Raw genomic sequence first — 19,717 nt, 5'->3', positions numbered from 1 at the left:
GCAGTTATGCTGAATTGTTTTTTTTTGTGTGCTCATGCTTAATGTACTGAGACTTTTACAAATTCATTAATAGTATCCTACAATGACCAGTCAGAGGAAACTTCCATCCAGTTGGTTTGGGCCAAATTTTGAATATTGTCGAGTAGACAGCACCATCTAGCCCCCAGTTTTGGTTTTCAGTTCCTGTCCCTTTAACCCACAGACAAAATTGTGCATCTTGGCACTACACGCTCACGAGAGCAAGAATAAAATACAAAGACAAGCATATTACAGTGGAGATGAGGGTAAGTGGAAGTGAATGAATGAGATTCAATGTGAAGAGAAAGAATGAATGAGAGAAATCTTCTACGGCTGTGATCTGAATGGTAGTGATCTGGAGGAGATTGAGAAAAAGAACAGAAATAGCGTGAATGAAATGTCCATATGCCCTAGACCTTCAAAAGGATCTGTTTTTATGTGCCAAGCGAATCTATTACACAGATCAAACTGCAGATTTGCTTTGGGGCCCAGGACTTCAGATTTCCAAATAATTTTAAGACAGCTGCAGCAATTCTGGGTGAAATGTATACTTACTTAGCTTTAACTTATTCAAAGGAATTATTTTAATAGCAAATTAATTAGATTGTTTATAATGCCGATGAAAGCTCTACTTTCTGTGCAAAAATGTATATATAGACTATATATTCCAGTTTGCTCCAAAAAAAATTCAGCATTTTCAGAAGCTTGTTAAAACCATACATTTTCAAAATATTTACAAAAGTTATTGATGGAGGTCGTCCAAGAGGAGAACTTTCGATTATAGCTTCTGCAGGAACATTTGGTTCCTGCTTTTCCCAGATAAGAAAGTCATTTTCTGTTTTTATGAAGGGAACCATTTTTTCTTAAATATTCTCCAGTTCGAGATTCAGAATTTTTACAGAATAGAAAGAGGCCCTTCAACCCGTCTTGTCTATGTCAGTTATCAAACATCCATCTGTTCTAATCTCATTTTACAGCACTTGGCTGTACCCTTACATGCTATGGCTTTTTAAATGCTGATCTAATTACTTTTTTACTATCTTGAGTGCCCACACATTTTTAGGCAGTGTGTCCCAGAAACTCACAACCCTCCGGAAATAAAAAATTTCCTTAAATCTCCTCAAACTTCTTGCTCCATACTTTAAAATGGTGTTCTTGACCTCTCTACTAAAAGGAAACATTTCTCCCTATCTAACCTGTCTACTCTCCTTAGAACTTAGTACACCTCAATCAGAGCCCCACTCAGCCTTCTAAGTAAAAGATTATCTAGTTTCTCTTCAAACCTGAATTGCTCCTGCCCAGGCAACAACTGTACCTTCTCTAGTACAATAACATCCTTTCTACAGTCTGGTAATCAGAACTGCACATAGTACGCTGTGGCTTAACTAATATTACATTCAGCTCCATCATAAGCTCACTTGGTGTTTTGACCAATAAAGGCAAGTTCCTCATATGCATTCTTAACCACCTTATCAACCTGTTTCCTTCAAGAATCTGTGGACATGCACACCAAGATCCCTCTGATCCTTTGTACTTTCTAGGGTCCTACCATTCAAAGTGCGCTTCCTTGTTAGATCTCCTAAACTACATCACCTCACGTTTCAGGATTAGATTCCATTTGCCACTGGTCAGCCTATCTAAACCATCATCTCAATGGTCCAGTGCTTCATGGCTTCTCTTCTTGCTATTCATCATGCTGCCAATTTTTGTGTCATCTGCAAACTTAATGATCATACCTCCTACATTCATGTCTAACTAGCGTAAAAAAAAAGCAGTGGATCCATCTCCAAACCCTGTACACCATTGGACACAGGCTTCCTGTCACAAAAACAGCTTTAACCATTATCCTCTGCTTCCGCCATTAAATCAATTTTGGATTCAACTTGTTAAATTGGATTCAATGGCACTTGGCTCTTGTCAAATCTATCATGTGAGACTTTGTTGAAGCCCTTGCTAAAGGCCAGGTAGACTGCATTAACTACACTATCCTCATCTACACACTACCTTCTTGAAAAAAATTAGTTGAACTTTTTTTTTCCCTGTGGGGAAATGTGATCTAGTAGTATTAATGCTAGACTATCAATCCAGAGAACCAGGTAATGTTCTGGAAACCTGGGTTTGAATCCCACCATATCACTTATCGAGTTTGAACTCAAAGTCTGGAATTAAGAGTCTGGTGATGATCATAAAACCATTGCCTAACCGTCAGAAAAATCCACCTGATTCACTAATGTCCTTTAGAGAACAAAACTGCCATCCTTACCTTGTCTGGCCTACATATGATTCCAGGCCCACAACAATGTGATTGATTCTCACGTGTGCTCTGAAATGACCTAGCAAACCATTCAATTTTACAGCAATAGAGATGGGCAATAGGAACTATTCACTGATGCCCACATGCCATGTTGCTACTTTGGTCCAAGTGGGCCCTGCTCTTTCCCTGGTTATTCTCTTGCCCCCTTTTTTAATTCATTCATGAGATGAGGGTGTCTCTGGTGAGACAAGTATTTATTGCCCATTCCTAATTGCCCACAAGACAGTTAAGAGTCGACCACATTGTGTCAGTCTGGAGTCACACATAAACCAGACCAGGAAAGGATGGCTACTTATAAAACCCGTTTGGATTCTCCCTAATGTTACTCATCAGTGTTCTTTTCATATCTGCCTTCGCTCTCCTAATTATATTTTTAAGCACCCCCTTGAGCTCTTTATGCTCCTCCAGAGCTCCACTGAGCCTTCAATATCTACCATAAGCTTTCTTTTTCATATCCAATCCCTGTACATCCCTTGACATTTAAGGTTCCCTGGACTTGTTGGTCCCACTCTTCATCTTTACACGAACATGTTAGCCCTGTACTCTCACGATTACCCTTTCAAATCTCGCCCACAGCTCTGATGTGGTTTTTCCTGGAAGGATTTGCTTTCAGTACAGTTTGGCCAGATCCTGTTTTATCTGATTAGAGTCTACCTTTCCCCAGTTTAAAACATTTATTTCCAGGATATCTTTGGCCTTATCTATAATTTCCTTAAATCTTAATGAGTTATGGCCGCAACCACCAAAATGCTCCCCCATTGCCACATTTACCATTCACCTCGTCTTGTTTCTTAAAATTAAGTCCAGCACTGAAGTTGAAGTTCTAAATTGGAGAAAGGCCAATTTTGATTGTCTTAGCGAAGAACTTTCGAAAGCTGATTGGAGGCAGATGTTCGCAGATAGAGGGACAGTTGGAAAATGGGAAGCCTTCAGAAATGAAACAACAAGAATCCAGAGAAAGTATATTCCTGTCAGGGTGAAAGGAAAGGCTGCTAGGTATAGAGAATGCTGGATGACTAGAGAAATTGAGGGTTTGGTTAAGAAAAAGAAGGAAGCAAATATCAGGTATAGACAGGATAGGTCGAGTGAATCCTTAGAGGAGTATAAAGAAAGTAGGAGTATACTTAAGAGGGAAATTAGGAGGGCAAAAACGGGACATGAGATAGCGTTGGCAAATAGAATTAAGGAGAATCCAAAGGACTTTTACAAATATATTAAGGACGAAAGGGTAACTAGGGAGAGAATGGGGCCCCTCAAAAATCAGCAAGGCGGCCTTTGTGTGGAGCCACAGAAAATGGGGGAGATACTAAATGAATATTTTGCATCAGTATTTACTGTGGAAAAGGATATGGAAGATATAGACTGTAGGGAAATAGATGGTGACATCTTGCAAAATGTCCAGATTACAGAGGAGGAAGTGCTGGATGCCTTGAAATGGGTAAAGGTGGATAAATCCCCAGGACCTGATCAGGTGTACCTGAGAACTCTGTGGGAAGCTAGAGAAGTGATTGCTGGGCCTCTTGCTGAGATATTTGTACCATCAATAGTCACAGGTGAGGTGCCGGAAGACTGGAGGTTGGTAAACATGGTGCCACTGTTTAAGAAAGGTGGTAAAGACAAGCCTGGGAGCTATAGACCGGTGAGCCTGACCTCGGTGGTGGGCAAGTTGTTGGAGGGAATCATGAGGGACAGGATTACATGTATTTGGGAAGGCAAGGACTGATTAGGGCTTTGTGCGTAGGAAATCATGTCTCACAAACTTGATTGAGTTTTTTGAAGAAGTAACAAAGAGGATTGATGAGGGCAGAGCAGTAGATGTGATCTACATGGACTTCGGTAAGGCGTTCGACAAGGTTCCCCATGGGAGACTGATTAGCAAGGTTAGATCTCATGGAACACAGGGAGAACTCACCATTTGGATACAGAACTGGCTCAAAGGTAGAAGACAGAGGGTGATGGTGGAGGGTTGTTTTTCAGACTGGAGGCCTGTGACCAGTGGAGTGCCACAAGGATCGGTGCTGGGTCCTCTACTTTTTGTCATTTACATAAATTATTTGGATGCGAGCATAAGAGGTACAGTTAGTAAGTCTGCAGATGACACCAAAATTGGAGGTGTAGTGGACAGCGAAGAAGGTTACCTCAGATTACAACAGGATCTGGATCAGATGGGCCAATGGGCTGAGAAGTGGCAGATGGAGTTTAATTCAGATAAATGTGAGGTGCTGCATTTTGGGAAAGCAAATCTTAGCAGGACTTATAAACTTAATGGTAAGGTCCTAGGGAATGTTGCTTAACAAAGAAACCTTGGAGTGCACGTCCATAGCTCCTTGAAAGTGGAGTCGCAGGTAGATAGGATAACGAAGAAGGCGTTTGGTATGCTTTCCTTTATTGGTCAGAGTATTGAGTACAGGAGTTGGGAGGTCATGTTGCAGCTGTGCAGGACATTGGTTAGGCCACAATTGGAATATTGCGTGCGATTCTGGTCTCCTTCCTATTGGAAAGATGTTGTGAAACTTGAAAGGATTCAGAAGAGATTTACAATGATGTTGCCAGGGTTGGAGGATTTGAACAATAGGGAGGCTGAACAGGCTGGGGCTGTTTTCCCTGGAGCATCGGGGCTGAGGAGTGACCTTATAGGGGTTTACAAAATTATAAGGGGCATGGATAGGATAAATAGGCAAAGTGTTTTCCCTGGAGTCGGAGAGTCCAGAACTAGAGGGCATAGGTTTAGGGTGAGAGGAGAAAGATATAAAAGAGACCTAAGGGGCAACATTTTCACGCAGAGTGTGGTGCGCGTATGGAATGAGCTGCCAGAGGATGTGGTGGAGGCTGGTACAATTGCAACATTTAAGAGGTATTTGGGTGGGTATATGAATAGGTTTCAGGATGGCAAACTTTTACTAGTAGTGCACCGCAGGGATCAGTGCTGGGGCTACAATTATTTGCAATACATATTAACCACTTGAATGACAAAAGGGAACATATTATAGTCAACTTTGTAGATGACACAAAAATAGGTGAGATGGCAAGATATGAGAATGACACAAACAGTTTGCAGAGGAATATAAACAGGTTAACCAAGTGATCAAAAACTTGGCAGAAGGATTATAATGTGAGGTTATATGCTTTGACAGGAATAACAGAGTCTTAAAGTCATGCATTCACACAGCATGGAAACAGACCCTTCGGACCAACCTCCCTGAATACTACTTAAATGGAGAAAAACCTCACAATGATACAGCGCAGAGGGATTTGGGAGTTTGAGCAAAATCACAAAAAGCTATCATCCAAGTTCAGCAGATAATAAGAAAGGCAAATGGAATATAGAACTTTATTTCAAAGGGAATGGAGTATAAAAATAGGGAGGTTTTGCTAAATCTCTACAAGGCTATAGTTGGAACACTGAGCGGTTTTAGGTCTTTTACTTAAGAAATGGAAAGCATTGGAAGCAGTCCCAATAAGGTTCATTGGGCTGATACCAGGTACAGAAGAACTGTCTTATGAAGAGAAGTTGAGTGGATTTGACCTGTATCCATTGGAGTTTAGAAAAATGAGACGTGACCATATTCAAGATTTAATGTTCTTAGAGATTTGACAGTGTAGGTGCAGAGAGGTTGTCTAGAGCCTGTCCTTTTGAGACAGAGAAGAGGATAAGTTTCTTCTGAAGGTAGTAAATTTGTAATTTGATGTTGAGGCTGTGTTGTTAAGTATACTCAAGGAGGCAAGAGACAGAGTTTTCATCAACAAGGGAGTCAAGGGTTAGGGGAAAGGCTGGAAATTGGCGTTGAGGATTATCATACCAACCATGACCTCCTTGAATCATACAGCAGATTCAATGGACTGAATGCGCTGTTTCTGCTTCAAATCTTATGGGTTTATGGACTGTCTCTGAAATGGCTTAGAAAACCACTGAGTTCAAAGAGAATTTGGAATGGGCAACCAATCAAATCTTAGAGTCATACAACAAAAAAAAGACCCTTCAAGTCCAACTCATCCACACTGACCAAGTTTCCCAAACCAAAGAAGTCCCATTTGCTTGCATTTGACCAATGCCCACCTAAACCTTTCCTATTCGTGTACTTGTCCAAATGTTTTTTTTAAATATTGTAATTGTTGGGCTTACAATGGCTCTTAGATCTCAAGGCTTTTTTAAAAATTTAGTGGTGAATATGATGGAATATAATCCAAGTCCGTTTTTGCGATAGTCCCAGAGTAGATATAACCCTTAGATGATTCCTCTCAACTTTAGTTCAAGAAAGATAAATTCTAAAATGCTAAATATGTCTGAATGATTTATATATTTCTGCCCAAGAAAAACAGCAGCTGAGAGCATTAATATCATCTGCATCACTTTTACGACAAGTTTCGACCAGATTATAATCTCCCGGACCTTATTAAAATCGAGGAATAATGTCTTAGTACTGCAATCCTCAAACGGAATCAGGTTCGGGAACTAATGATACAGAAAACAATGCAAACTCATATAAATTCTGAACTGTACAAAGGTTATTAAAGAATCGAATATGCAAGGTCAAAATTAACTTAGTTCCCAAGACTACAGAGCCAATGAAATGACGATTGCACAATTATGGATAAAATTGGTGTCACTGAGCCACAATACTTACTCATACCTTGACCTTGAAAGATATTAGAATGAATTCAGTAAATCTGAAGCTTTAATGTATGCACCTCACATTTATTGTACTTCATGGGGTGTGCTGGATATATTTTTTTGTATATGGAGGTGATATCACAATTATAATTAAGTTCAATCTCTTTATGTTTGTATCATTTGAAATAAGATTTCATCACTTGAATATTATTGAAAATAAAAAGAGGGATCGTGGAACCATTTCACCTTGCACTCATCAGGGCAACTGCAAATTTTCAGACAATTGCAATCATCTATACTACAGAAGAAAATGGTGTTATTGATTGGCAGGTAGATTCTGATTCCTGAGGTGGAGCTATGCCGAGAGCAATACAAAATCAAAAGCTCCACAAGCTCCTGAGCATATTCCTTTTGCTTACTGAGACGAGATCACTACTTATGGTTGTATGTCACTACTAGCAAATGTAAATATGCCATGTTATGAGTTTAATTATCTTACATTGATTGCTAATGTAACTATTAGCACACTCAGCATTGTTGAGCATGTGTTGCCCAATCACAGCATCCTGGAATTGAATCCAACAATAAGTGTTTTGCTTTGGTAAGCTGACTGAGTATGATCCATACTCTGTCTTTTACATAGAAGCAAAGGAACATGTTTAATTAGCTCACTGCAATTAATGTACCTTAGAAACCCATTGCTCACCTTGCCAGAGACTATGGTGCCAAAAGGCCACTACTTGAAGATCCCAATCGGACTCTATTTTCATACATTGTTTAATGATGTCAGCTCTAAGTTACTATATTTATAAAATATCCATCTTTAAAAGTCCACATTCATTTCTATGATACACTAATAATGGTGTTGGGACATTACTTCCCTGTGTGAAGTGAGGTGCCATCTCCCAGAGCTAAACAGATTGTGTTCGTTGAACAGTCCCAGTGTAACCATCAGGATTGTGGTCTGTGGGTTTTCAGGTCCATTCCACACTGAGTACAAATTCAGGTGAAAATGTTAACCATGTGCTTAAGTGTTATGAAGTTTCAAAATATGTTATTATCCTTTGAGAACTTGGATTCTAAAACAGAAGAAAAATATATTTTAGTATTTCAGTTTTGTGAAGATCTGACCTTTTTTAAAGTCGGATAATCATTTTTATAATTGAGTTTGAAACAGCATTTGCAAGAAGTCAGGCGATTTAAATTAAATGGCCAAGCTGCCTGGGATGATCATTGCTAAATATTTTCTGATTTGAGTTTTAAGATGATAAGAGAGAAGGAATCAGAGCATTTTCAGGCAGGGGCAAGACGTCCATAACAACAGAGGTGCTGTTTTCACATTCCCCAAGCAGTCAGGATTGGGGAGAAATTCTGACAATTGAAGCAGTCGCTGAGAAGACAGTCATATAAAAGGAAGGCTGTTGGGACAGCAGTGAGAGGAAGACTCCGATAAGGCTGTTCAAAATGGAGTTTAGGGACCAATGTGAAACAATAGTGAGCTCAGTTATCAGTTTGTTTCAAGGGATAGATATTAACAAATGAAAATAGCATTGAATGAATATGCAGAACTTTGTCAAAAGGAAACTAATTACAGCTATGTTTGCTGAACCAAAAGCTTTGACCTGGGTTACCGTTCACTGAGCTGAGTGACTGTAAAGGTATTAAATTCGAATAAAAGGAATGAATCTTTTGTACTGATATTTACAATAAAGATAATTTCAATAGCTTGTCTAGTTCAGTGTAATAAACATACTTTCTTTTGTTAGAAATACATTGACAGCAGCTTGCTTATATGTTCAGAACCAACCTCAATAGTAAGCAAAAAGAAAACTAAAACTTATGGTCAAGTCAGATTTCGCACTGGCATCTGACAAATCCAGCATTCCCATCATGTGATCATAATAATAAGTTGTTAGTATGAAAGTGTCTATTTAGTTTGAGAATGAATAGTGGTTGTCCATACACGTCAACCCTGAGGCATATTCTAAATAAAGAAACACAGTACTAACATTGGCCTTGACTTCCAAAAAGCAAAATATAAACAATCAGTGAATATAATATGTACTACTTTGAGACTAAGTGCACATGAGAAACAGCTGGGCACATGTTGCATGTCTCCAAACAGCTGTCTGCTGTCTTACAAAGCATTTTAAATGAACCAAAGTTTGCCAAAATTAGCCCAAACACAAGAGAAATGGTGATATGGAGAACTCCCTGGTAGTGACTCACTTCAACTAGCAATTGGAGACTTTCAGTATTTGCAACAGATTGAAGCAATATGACCCTGCAAGTAATACATTAATAACAGAAAGCTTGTGCGGCTTGTACTACTTAGAAGATACATCTGTTCCTTTCATTAATTTTCATTTTGCTCAGCAAGCTGTCAGCTGGTTATTGTCATGTTTGAAAACATTTAACAGTCTGTGCTCAGCAAACTTTGGTGTAGATCAGGTTGTGGGAAATTGCAAGGAGAAAAAGGAGACAAGAAAAGCATATGTTTATTCTAAATTCTCACACGTCTGAGTATTTAAGGAAATATTTGTTGATTTTCTCAACATCAGCAAAACTAAAAACCTGATCATTGACTTCAGAAAGAAAGGAGGAGGGCGTGCCCCAGCTACATTAATGAAGCAGAGATTAAGAGGGTAGATAATGTCAAGTTCCTCAGTGTGACAATAACCAACAACCTGTCTTGGAATTCCCAAGTAGATGTGACGGTCAAGAAGGCACAACAATATCTCTTCACCCTCAAGAATTTGGCATGTCCATAAGGACCGTCACCGACTTCTACAGAGGTACCATTGAAAATTCCAGTAGGTACAAACACAACCTATCCAACCTTCCCTCAAATATAACGTGTTCATTCCAGATATTAATCTGTTAAATGTTCTCTATTTATATGTTTCATTATTTAAGGTGATGAATACTGTATCTAGATGTGGTCTCACCAGTACTCTGCATAAATGAAACATAATCTCCCTACTTTTGTATTCAAATTACCTCATGATAAATTATAATATTCTATGAGTTTTCTGAATTACTCACTTTACCTGAGCACCAACCTTTTTAGATTCATGCACGAGGATAGTCATATCCCTTTGCATCACTGGGTTCTGCAAACTTTCACCATTTAAATGATTTACTTCTTTTTTAATCTATCTGACAAAATGGACAATGTCACATTTTCCCACCTTACACTCCATTTGCCAGATCTTTACAGACCCACGGAACCTATCTTTGTGTAGCTTCCATACTGTAGAATCATAAAAGTTCAGAAGAAGCGCTTTGACCCATTGACCTTACACTGATAAAAATCTACTCTAAATCCACACAAGTCCCACTTTCCAGCACTAGGTCTATAGCCTTGAATGTTGTGATATTTCAAGTGCTCTTTCAACTACTTTTCAAGCTGAAAGAACCTCAAACCTGTTGGACAATTACAGAGGCCAAGGATCTTGTACGCTTGCCCTCCATGTCCCCTCAGGTGCCTCACTAACAGTCACACTCTCCTGAATCTGACCAAATCAGAAGATCCTAAGATCCATCTTCTGATACAAAGAATGCAGGTATCATTCCCCTTTCCTGAATCATTGAAATAGTTTAGCCTTAACTTATAAAATCTAAACTGAAGCTGATTGAAGTCCAGGTTTACCCTGGTTCAAACTGACACCCAGAAGCTCCATACACTGCAGCTTTGACACATTGACATATCACCCATCCTTCTCTCCTCAATATCCTTTCATTTCCTATGTAATCAATTCAATTAATTACTTTATTCAATTACACTCTTAATTGTGTTTTTGAAAGTTTTATTAACCTTGCATTGTTTTGAAGATTGGGAATAGAATAAACCTAAGTCACTTCCCATATACTCACCAAAAAAACTCGTTTCTTCACCTGGAGGAGAACCAAGCTAAGAACTAATTCCCGGAAGTTGAATTTGTTAGGAAAAAAGCAAGGCAAAGCAAATCTCTTTCCCTTCCTGTCCGGTGCTCTATTGTAAAATTGGTTAGTTTTATATCTAGGACAAAGTGAGGACTGTAGATGGTGGAGATCAGAGTCAAGAGTGTGGTGCTGAAAAAGTGCAGGTCAGGTAGCATCTGAGGAGCAGAATGAGCCCTCATTCCTGGTGAAGGGCTCTTGCCCGAAACGTTGATTCTCCTGCTCCTTGGATACTGCCTGACCTACTGAGCCTTTCCAGCACCTGACTCTCAACTTAGTTTTATATGTTAGTAATCCAAAAGTTCTACCTGACCCACTGTCTGAGGAACCAGCTTTAGCTGCTTCTTTAATCAATGTAACACATCTGCCAATGCAGTGGAGACCTTGTTTAAACCCCACTTAAGGTTGGAAACTTCAAAAATTCAAACTGCAGAATTCAATTCAATGCTTGCAACAAACAAAATTAGGTTTTGACCAGGCTTCTCTGCCCTTTTATTAGCTCACAATCACTGCTGAAGTCATTATTTGTGCCTATACTGTATTCAGACTTGATTTCTTCAAGGATCTCCTTGAAGACATCAAGCAATGGAAACAGGTGAATTGGCAGCAAAGGTTGGCAGATCTGAAGGCTTGCCTGCATTTACTGTGACACCAGCCCAGTCATACTCATGTTTGCATGGCCCTCTATCCCTCATTTCTTCTGCCACCTATCTTCCATGATTCTCCGTCTTCCCCATATCCACTCCATGTTCTAATATGTTTTCCATGCCACCTCAATGACCCCCAAATTTATGTTTATCATTGCCTCTCCTGCCTTCAGGAATCCACCTAAGTCAACTGATTCAGTGTCTTCTAGATACAGACTCAATATGCCATATAGTAGCAGCGTCAACTCATCAAAATATTCATTAAAAGAAAAATAATCAAGCAGTTAACATTCCTTTTGAAAACAAAGTGCCTCTCTTACAAGTTCCTAGAGCCATTAATCAAACAAGACAATAAAACACCAGTTGAAAAAGCATTTTATCCACTTAACATTGCCAAAGCTTGTCCATATAAACAAATGGGTATTTGAAAAACTATATTAAAGCAAGAGAAGCCTATCTGAAGTTTAGAAAGCATCAATCAAACAATGAAAGTAGGACCCATTAAGCTGTACAAATAACACGCCACAGAGATGAACGCTTTAGTCAGTCACGGGTGCTCAGTCAAGCATTCACAATGAAGCTGTTAGTCCTGGAAGCCTAAAACATTAACTACAGATCCTGTGGAATCTCATAGCATCAGGTCAATATGGACAAAAGAAACCTCCCACCAGTTAACGCCATCTATGCTCCCTTCTAACTTGACAACTTGTCAGTTGTCTTCCAGTTTGAATACCATTTGGAGGATAAATTAAGGATGGCCATGCACAAATTGTATTCTGGGTGCAGGACCTCAATGTCCATTACCAAGAGTGGCTCAGTTGCATCATTACTTGCTGAGCTGACTGAGACATAAAGGATATAGTTGATGCACTTAATTCATGACAAATAGTGAAGGAAGTTACAAAAAGGGGGAAAAAAATTTGACCTTGACCTCACCAGTCCACCTGTAACATATGCACCTGCCCGTGACAGTATCAACAGCTGTAAGCACCACATACTCCTTGTGGGAGACAAAGTCCATCAGAACTAACGAAGAGTCACCTGACTAGAAATGTTAAGTCTGTTTTCTTACTGTAGATGTTGCCAGACTTGCTGAGTTTTGCCAGCAATTTCTGTTGTTGTTTCAGATCTTCAGTGTCCACAATTATTTGTTTTATTTTTATCCCTGTATGTGTTTGGGTTATGACTTACGATTCTTTCCAACTCAGCAAAAATGGTAGGCAATGGCATTATTCAGAATGTTTCAAAGTTATCCCCAATGAGTCTCTTGTTACATTTAGAATTTAGAACAGGTCACACAAATCCCTTCATTTCTCCATTTCAACTTAAATTAAAGAGGCAGCCCTAACACATAACTATCCTATAAACTTTATACTTGTCACACAAGCATTAAACTTTAATACATATTCATTGAGAAGAAGGTGTGGGTGGTCTGGAAATAGATCATTAACGCAGAACAAGCCATTTACATTATCCAGAAGTTAGCTGAAATAAATCAGGCAACACATCACTAAATAAACTATGCAAAATGCTCTTCAGGGAGTGACTGTGGCACTTGACGTAGTTTGTGTAGATGTCTTACATGTACAACACTCATTCCCTGTTGGTATATTACTACAAATACTACAACACATTAAAAAAATTCTAAAACAAATCTGAAAAATTCATTTTAAATCCCTCATTTTACAACTAGGGTTTTCAGCATTTTTACAACAAAACTATGTTAAGATTCCAATGAAAACAAAATGTTATCACCTATCCAATCTCAAAAGCTTTTTGTAAACTAGGTTAGGAAATGAGAAACATGTGATTTAGTTAAAATAAGCTGAATGAATTGAAATATTCTGTTCAATATGATGAGAAACGTAAGAGAAGGAAAGGAGAACAATTCAAAAGAAGCTGTTGTGTGGCACTATCACCGGCTAGGTGGGACAGATTTCCAACCAATCTAGCAGCTCAAGGCTGGGTATCCCTGAGGTGCTGTGGGTCATCAACAGCAGCAGAACTGTACTCCAGCACAATCCGTAACCACATGGCCTGGCATATTCCACCCCCCCACTCAACCATTACCATCAAGCCAGGGGATCAACCTGGTTCAATGGAGAGTGTAGGAAGGCATGCCAGGAGCAGCATTAGATATACCTGAAGATGAGGTGTCAACCTGGCAAAGCTAGCAAACAGGACTACTAGAGTGCCGAATGGAATGAACAGCAAGTCATAGACAGAGGTGAAATTGAGTACTGCAGATGCTAGAGATCAGAGTCAAGAGTGTGGTGCTGGAAATTTTGGGCAATAGCCCTTCTTCAGGATTTCTGATGAAATATCATTTTCCTGCTTCTCTGATGCTACCTGACCTGCTGTGCTTTTCCAGCATCACATTCTTGACAAATGATAGACAGAGCTAAGCAATCCCACAACCAATAGATCAGATCTAAACTCTGCAGTCCTTCCACATCCAGTCATGAATGGTGGTGGAAAATTAAGCAACTCACTGGAGGACCCACAAATATCCCCATCCTCAATAATGGAGGAGCCCAGCACATCAGTGCAAAAGATAAGGCAGATGTCAGAAGTGCCGAGTGGATGATCCATCTCGGGCTCCTCCAATGATCCCTAGCACCACAGATACCAGTATCCAGCCAACTTGATTTACTCCACGTGATATCAAGGAACGGCTGGAGGCACTGGATAATGCAAAGGCAATGGGCCCTGATAATATTACTGAAGACGTGTGCTCCAGACGTGTCACTCCCTTGGCCAAGCGCTTCCAGTACAGATACAACATTGGCATCTAACCAACAATGTGGAAATTTTCCCAGGTATGTCCTGTACCCAAAAAGCGGGACAAATCCAACCCGGCCCATCTCCATCCAATCGGTCTATTCTCCATCATCAGTAAAGTGATGGAAGGATCATCAACAGTGCGATCAAGCAGCACTTGCTCAGCAATAACCTGCTCAGTGACGCCCAGTTTGGATTTCACCAGGGCCACTCAGTTCCTGATCTCATTACAGCCTTGATTCAAACATGGTCAGAAGAGATCCAAAATGGGGACAGTCTGAGTGGTCTGGTGTGCTGGGTTCTGTACCATACCCCGGGCAAGGTGGACCTTTATCCTGCACACCCTCGTTAACCACCCGTGGGAGAAAAATCGATAATATAAAGTTACTGAACATCTGGAGCTGCTAAAGTTGCGGTTTGACAGCTCTAAGATCAGGATGAAGGTGAATAAAGGAAACAGGAGTATAGCAAGCAGGGCACTCCCCTACTGTGTCAGGGGTGCCCGTAGCCATTACTCAAATTCCTAGGGTGGCCGCTTTGGATTTAACGGGGCAGCAGCATTTGCTCTCGGAGCTTAGCAAACTCTGAGAAAATATTGAACATAGAACATAGAACAATACAGCACAGAACAGGCCCTTCGGCCCACGATGTTGTGCCGAACATTTATCCTAGATTAAGCACCCATCCATGTACCTATCCAATTGCTGCTTAAAGGTCGCCAATGATTCTGATTCTACCACTCCCACGGGCAGCACATTCCATGCACCCACCACTCTCTGGGTAAAGAACCCACCCCTGACATCTCCCCTATACCTTCCACTCTTCACCTTAAATTTATGTCCCCTTGTTGCTTTGAAGCAACAATTGAGCCAATATCTGCTAGACTGACAAAGCAGGAGCAGGTGATTCAAACACTGGACGGAAGAGTAGAAGCAGTGGAGCAGAGGACCGCAACATCGGGAGGAAGGATCCAAACACTGGTAGACTAGGTTTGGGTCCTTCAGGAACAAGTGAATGACCTGGAAATCAGAAGTAAAAGAAAAATCTTACCACTCGTGGGTATCCCTTAGCGCGAGGAAGGCAAGGACCTGGAGAGGTTGCTCCTGATGTTCCTGGGACTGGAGTTTGAGTCGGGCCCGGTGAGTGTGGAGTGGGCCCACCAGATTGCCATGCACAGATCCAGGCTGGATGCCCCCCCTCCACCCCTCCACACCGGTCCTAGTGCAACTCCAGCATTGTAAAGTAATTGAAACAGCAAGGAAACTGGGAAGAGATCCACAGGCTTTAGTATACAAAGGCTCAAGAATAATGTTTTTAAAAGACTTCTCAGGAGCCATAATTAAGAAGAGAAAGGCACTTAATGAAGTTAAAAGACAATCAAGGGATCTGAACATTCAATATTCCTTGAGATACTCAGCCATGTTATGTTTCACTCACAGAGGGACGGTACATAATTTTGATTTAGCAGAAAAGGCCAAGAACTTTGTGAACTCTTTAAAATAAAGGACTCGGGTTGGTTGTGAGGGGTGCGAAAAGAAGCACTGTTACGGACAATGGTACAGCTTTTCTTTACTTTCTCTGCCCCTTTTTTCCTCCTCTCTCCCTTTCTTGTGGCTATCAGTTTTATAGCTTTTGTACTGCCTTAGTATTAAACCTGATTTATTTATCATTTCAGTCAGTTGGTTATTGTCTGGGTTTTTTTGCTGCTGTTCTTTTTTTTGGATTGAGGATGGCTATACCTGTGGTTAAGATGTATGGAGAAGAGGTGTGGAGTGGGGAGGGTGGATGTCCATTGTTAACTCTCTGAATGTAAATAACATGTTCTCTTTCTCTGTGCATTGCCTGGGACTAGGACGTGGCCTCAGCTGGAAGGAGCGAGGGTGGTAGCCAGTATTTGGAGGATTGCCCTGATGGGCAAGTGGGGAGATCTCCAGTCAATTGGCGTTTATTTGGATGTTTGTTTAAGTTAAATGTAGTGGTTAGTTTTTTAGTTGTAGTAGGTTTTATAGGCGTAGCTTTTAGACTTTATAGAGTTAATGTTTTCTTCACTTGCTGCACCTCAAATAAACTTCCTCCTCTTGTGAAACCACAGGCTACCCTGGACGACTATGGCTAGTGATTTGTTCAGGTAGTGCACCTGGAGTGTAAAAGGAAGCCATTCCCCATTAAAAGAAAGAAGGTGCTGTCAAGTCTTAGGAAGGAAAGGGTTGACATCGCCCTGCTGCAAGAGATGCATTTAACTGATGAGGAACATCTGAAGCTGCAGCAATGGGGGTTATGACAGGTATTTTTCTCCTCCTTTAGCTCCAATAGTAGAGGAGTGGCTATACTGGTAAGAAGGAACCTTCCTTTCCAGGTAACTGAGCAAATTAAGGACGAACATGGACAGTTCATCATTCTTAAAGCTCTAATACATGGAGAAGATTATGGCGCCCTGAATGTTTATTGTCCCTGACGCACCCTTTACTTGATGCAGTTGTCAAAGTAATGAATATTGGGGTGCGCTGCACAAACAGAGGAGGGATTTTAACTGACTAGTGGATCCTGGGGTAGACAGGATGCCAAGGTCTCCTTTGCAAAACAAAAATTGTTTGAAATTGGATATAAACCAGGTAGATATCTGGCATATCTGGCAAGAAAGGAAAATGCTTCCCAATCCATTATGTCTGTTAGAGAGAAGGCTGGCACAGTTATCTGTGAGTTGAAGAAGACCAATATTAGGAATACTTTGCAGTTATATCTGTCGGAGGGCGGCAAAGATGGTGCAGTGAGAATGCAGTCCTTTTTTGAGAACCTGGACCTCCCCAGTTTAAATATGGAACAAGTCTCCCTGTTAAATGTGCCGATGATGATACAAGAGGTGCAAGAAGCAATAAAGCATCTCCAGGGTGGCAAAGCACCGGGGCCAGATGGATTCCCGAGGGAGTTTTATAAGGAATTCGTAAATATGTTGGTGGAGCCACTTTTGGGGACGTATAGCTATTCATATACACAGGATTGTCTTCTGCCCTGTCTTAGGGAGGCGAATATCTCCCTCATTTTAAAGAAGGGGAAAGACCCCGAAGAATGTGCTTCCTACAGACCAAATTTACTGTTGAGTGCAGATTTTAAAATTCTGTCAAAGGTGCTGGTCTTGAGATTGGAAAAGGTATTACCCTATATAATAAAAGAATATCAGGTAGTTTTTACCAAGGGCCGTAGCTCCTCCAACAATATCAGGAGGGGACTGAACGCAGCGCAGGTACGCCAGTAAAGATTGATCCAGGGTTTGGTGGTCTCCCTAGATGGGGAAAAGGCATTTGACTGGATCGAATGGCCCTACCTGTTTGGGGTCCTAGAGCACTTTGGACTGGGGTAGCCTTTGCCAGATGGGTGGCAGTGTTATATAATGATCCTAAGGCAGCTGTCCTCACAAACAGCACCAAGTCGGATAACTTTAATATTGGGAGAGGTAGCCAACAGAGTGTCCTCTTCACCGCTGTTATTTACCTTGGTATTTGAGCTGCTAGCCGAGGCTATCAGGAGAGACCCTGAAATAGTGGCGCCAAGGGTGGAAATGGGGGAGCGTAAGATCACCCTATAGGCTGATGATGTCCTTTTGTTCTTGGCCAATCTGGAGGAGTCTATTCCTCAAATGTTTCAAAAAATTAATTTATTTGGCAGTTTTTCGAAATACAGGATCCACTTCACAAAATCAGACGCCATGCCAATGGGGAGATTAGTGGAGGTGCCTGATCTGAAGGATGGAATGCAGTTCCTGTTTAGATGGTCGTCAAAAGGTTTTTTATATTTGAGAATTTTTATTACCCCTGCCTTCCACCAGGTGTATAAAGCTAACTATGCACAATTACTGGAGTGGATAAGGATTACCGTTATCATGGTGAGGCCTAGCAGCCCTGAATAAAAATGCATGTTCTTCCTCGCCTGTTGTACCCCATGAGAATGCTCCCATTGTTGCTACCCAGATGAGTGTTCCGGGGGCTCAATGGTTGGCTTGGGTCCTTTATTTGGTGTCACAGTGCCCCCTACTTAAATTTACTAAATTGCAGCTCCCGCAGGTTGAGGTGGGGGGAGGGTAGGTGTTCCGGACTTGAAGAGATATCAAATAAGCGCCCTGTTATCATATGTGGGTAACTGGGTACGGGGGAGGGGGGGGGGGGGGTGGAATTGGAGTCGATTGGCCTTGACGTTGAAGCCTCGCAGGCACAATGTCCCCTAGTTAATCTATGATCCATCGATAAGGTGAAACCCGTGAAAGAGCAGTGTAAGAGCCCAATCATTTTAAATATGGTGAAAGCGTGGAGGATAATGAGGCAAGACAAGGGCAATTGGCTTAAGGCCTCGCCGTTTACCCCGTTGGCGGGAGCCCAAGGATTTAAACCTGGGGCAATGGACTCCGGCTTTAAGGTATGGGAGAACAAGGGAAGCTCTTGTTTGGGGGATCTATTCAAGGGGGAGGACTTGATGTCGTTTAGCCAACTAATACAGAAATATGGATTGTCTAATAGGGACCTTTTTCCAGTACTTTCAGATAAGGGATTATACACAGAGGAAGACCACACTCCTGGCTCAGTTATACAAATCAGATGTGGAGAAAAGAGTGCTCCAGTGCATGGGTTAGTATTTTGTATCATTTACAGAAAGGACATGCCTTAGGAGATGTGGAGAGACTCTGTAGGACTTGGAATTGGTAACTAGAAGAGGATATTTCATTGGAAACATGGGAAGATATATGGGAAAATGTAAAGAAAATTTCAATATGTAACAAAGCGCAGGGCATGCAATTGAAGACAGGGCTCATATGGTGCCAGAGAGGCTAGTTAAGTTCAAGAGAGGAGTAGATCCAGGATGTCCCAAATGTAAAATTAGTATAGGCACTCTTGCATTCGGAGATACTGGAATACCATAGTAAGGGCACTGAAGGAAATCCTGGGAATTGAAGTCAAAGTGGACACGGTATTTCTTCTTCTGGGCTCCCAAATTTTCCCTCTCAGGGTGAACATGAGAAGAGACTGTGTAACACCCATGGTGCAAGGAAGAACATTTTAATAAATTGGATGTTGGAAAACCCCCCAGTTCTTATGGGGTGACGCAGGCTGGTGATGGAGCATCTCCCCCAAGACTACCCCACAAATATGGTGTATCACAAAATGGAGCAGTTTTATAAGATAAAGCGGTTCTTCCTAAATTATATTGACACAGACTTATCAGCAAAATTAATTAGGGCTGTGATATAGCCGTTGGAATCAGTCTGGGTGGGGGAAGCTGGGGGAAACAAAGTACAGGTACAGTGACTGGTGCTCCCAGGGTTGGGAGCTTTAGTGGAGGAGTGGTGAGTGAAATAGAATAAAGTAATGTGATGTAATTAAATTTAAGCTAATTTGAATTCAGCTTAATTTAATT

This window comes from Hemiscyllium ocellatum, chromosome 1 (assembly GCF_020745735.1).
Source record: "Hemiscyllium ocellatum isolate sHemOce1 chromosome 1, sHemOce1.pat.X.cur, whole genome shotgun sequence".
In the NCBI taxonomy this organism is placed as follows: Eukaryota; Metazoa; Chordata; class Chondrichthyes; order Orectolobiformes; family Hemiscylliidae; genus Hemiscyllium; species Hemiscyllium ocellatum.
The sequence above is the reverse complement of the archived record's forward strand: the minus strand, read 5'-3'. Positions refer to the sequence as shown.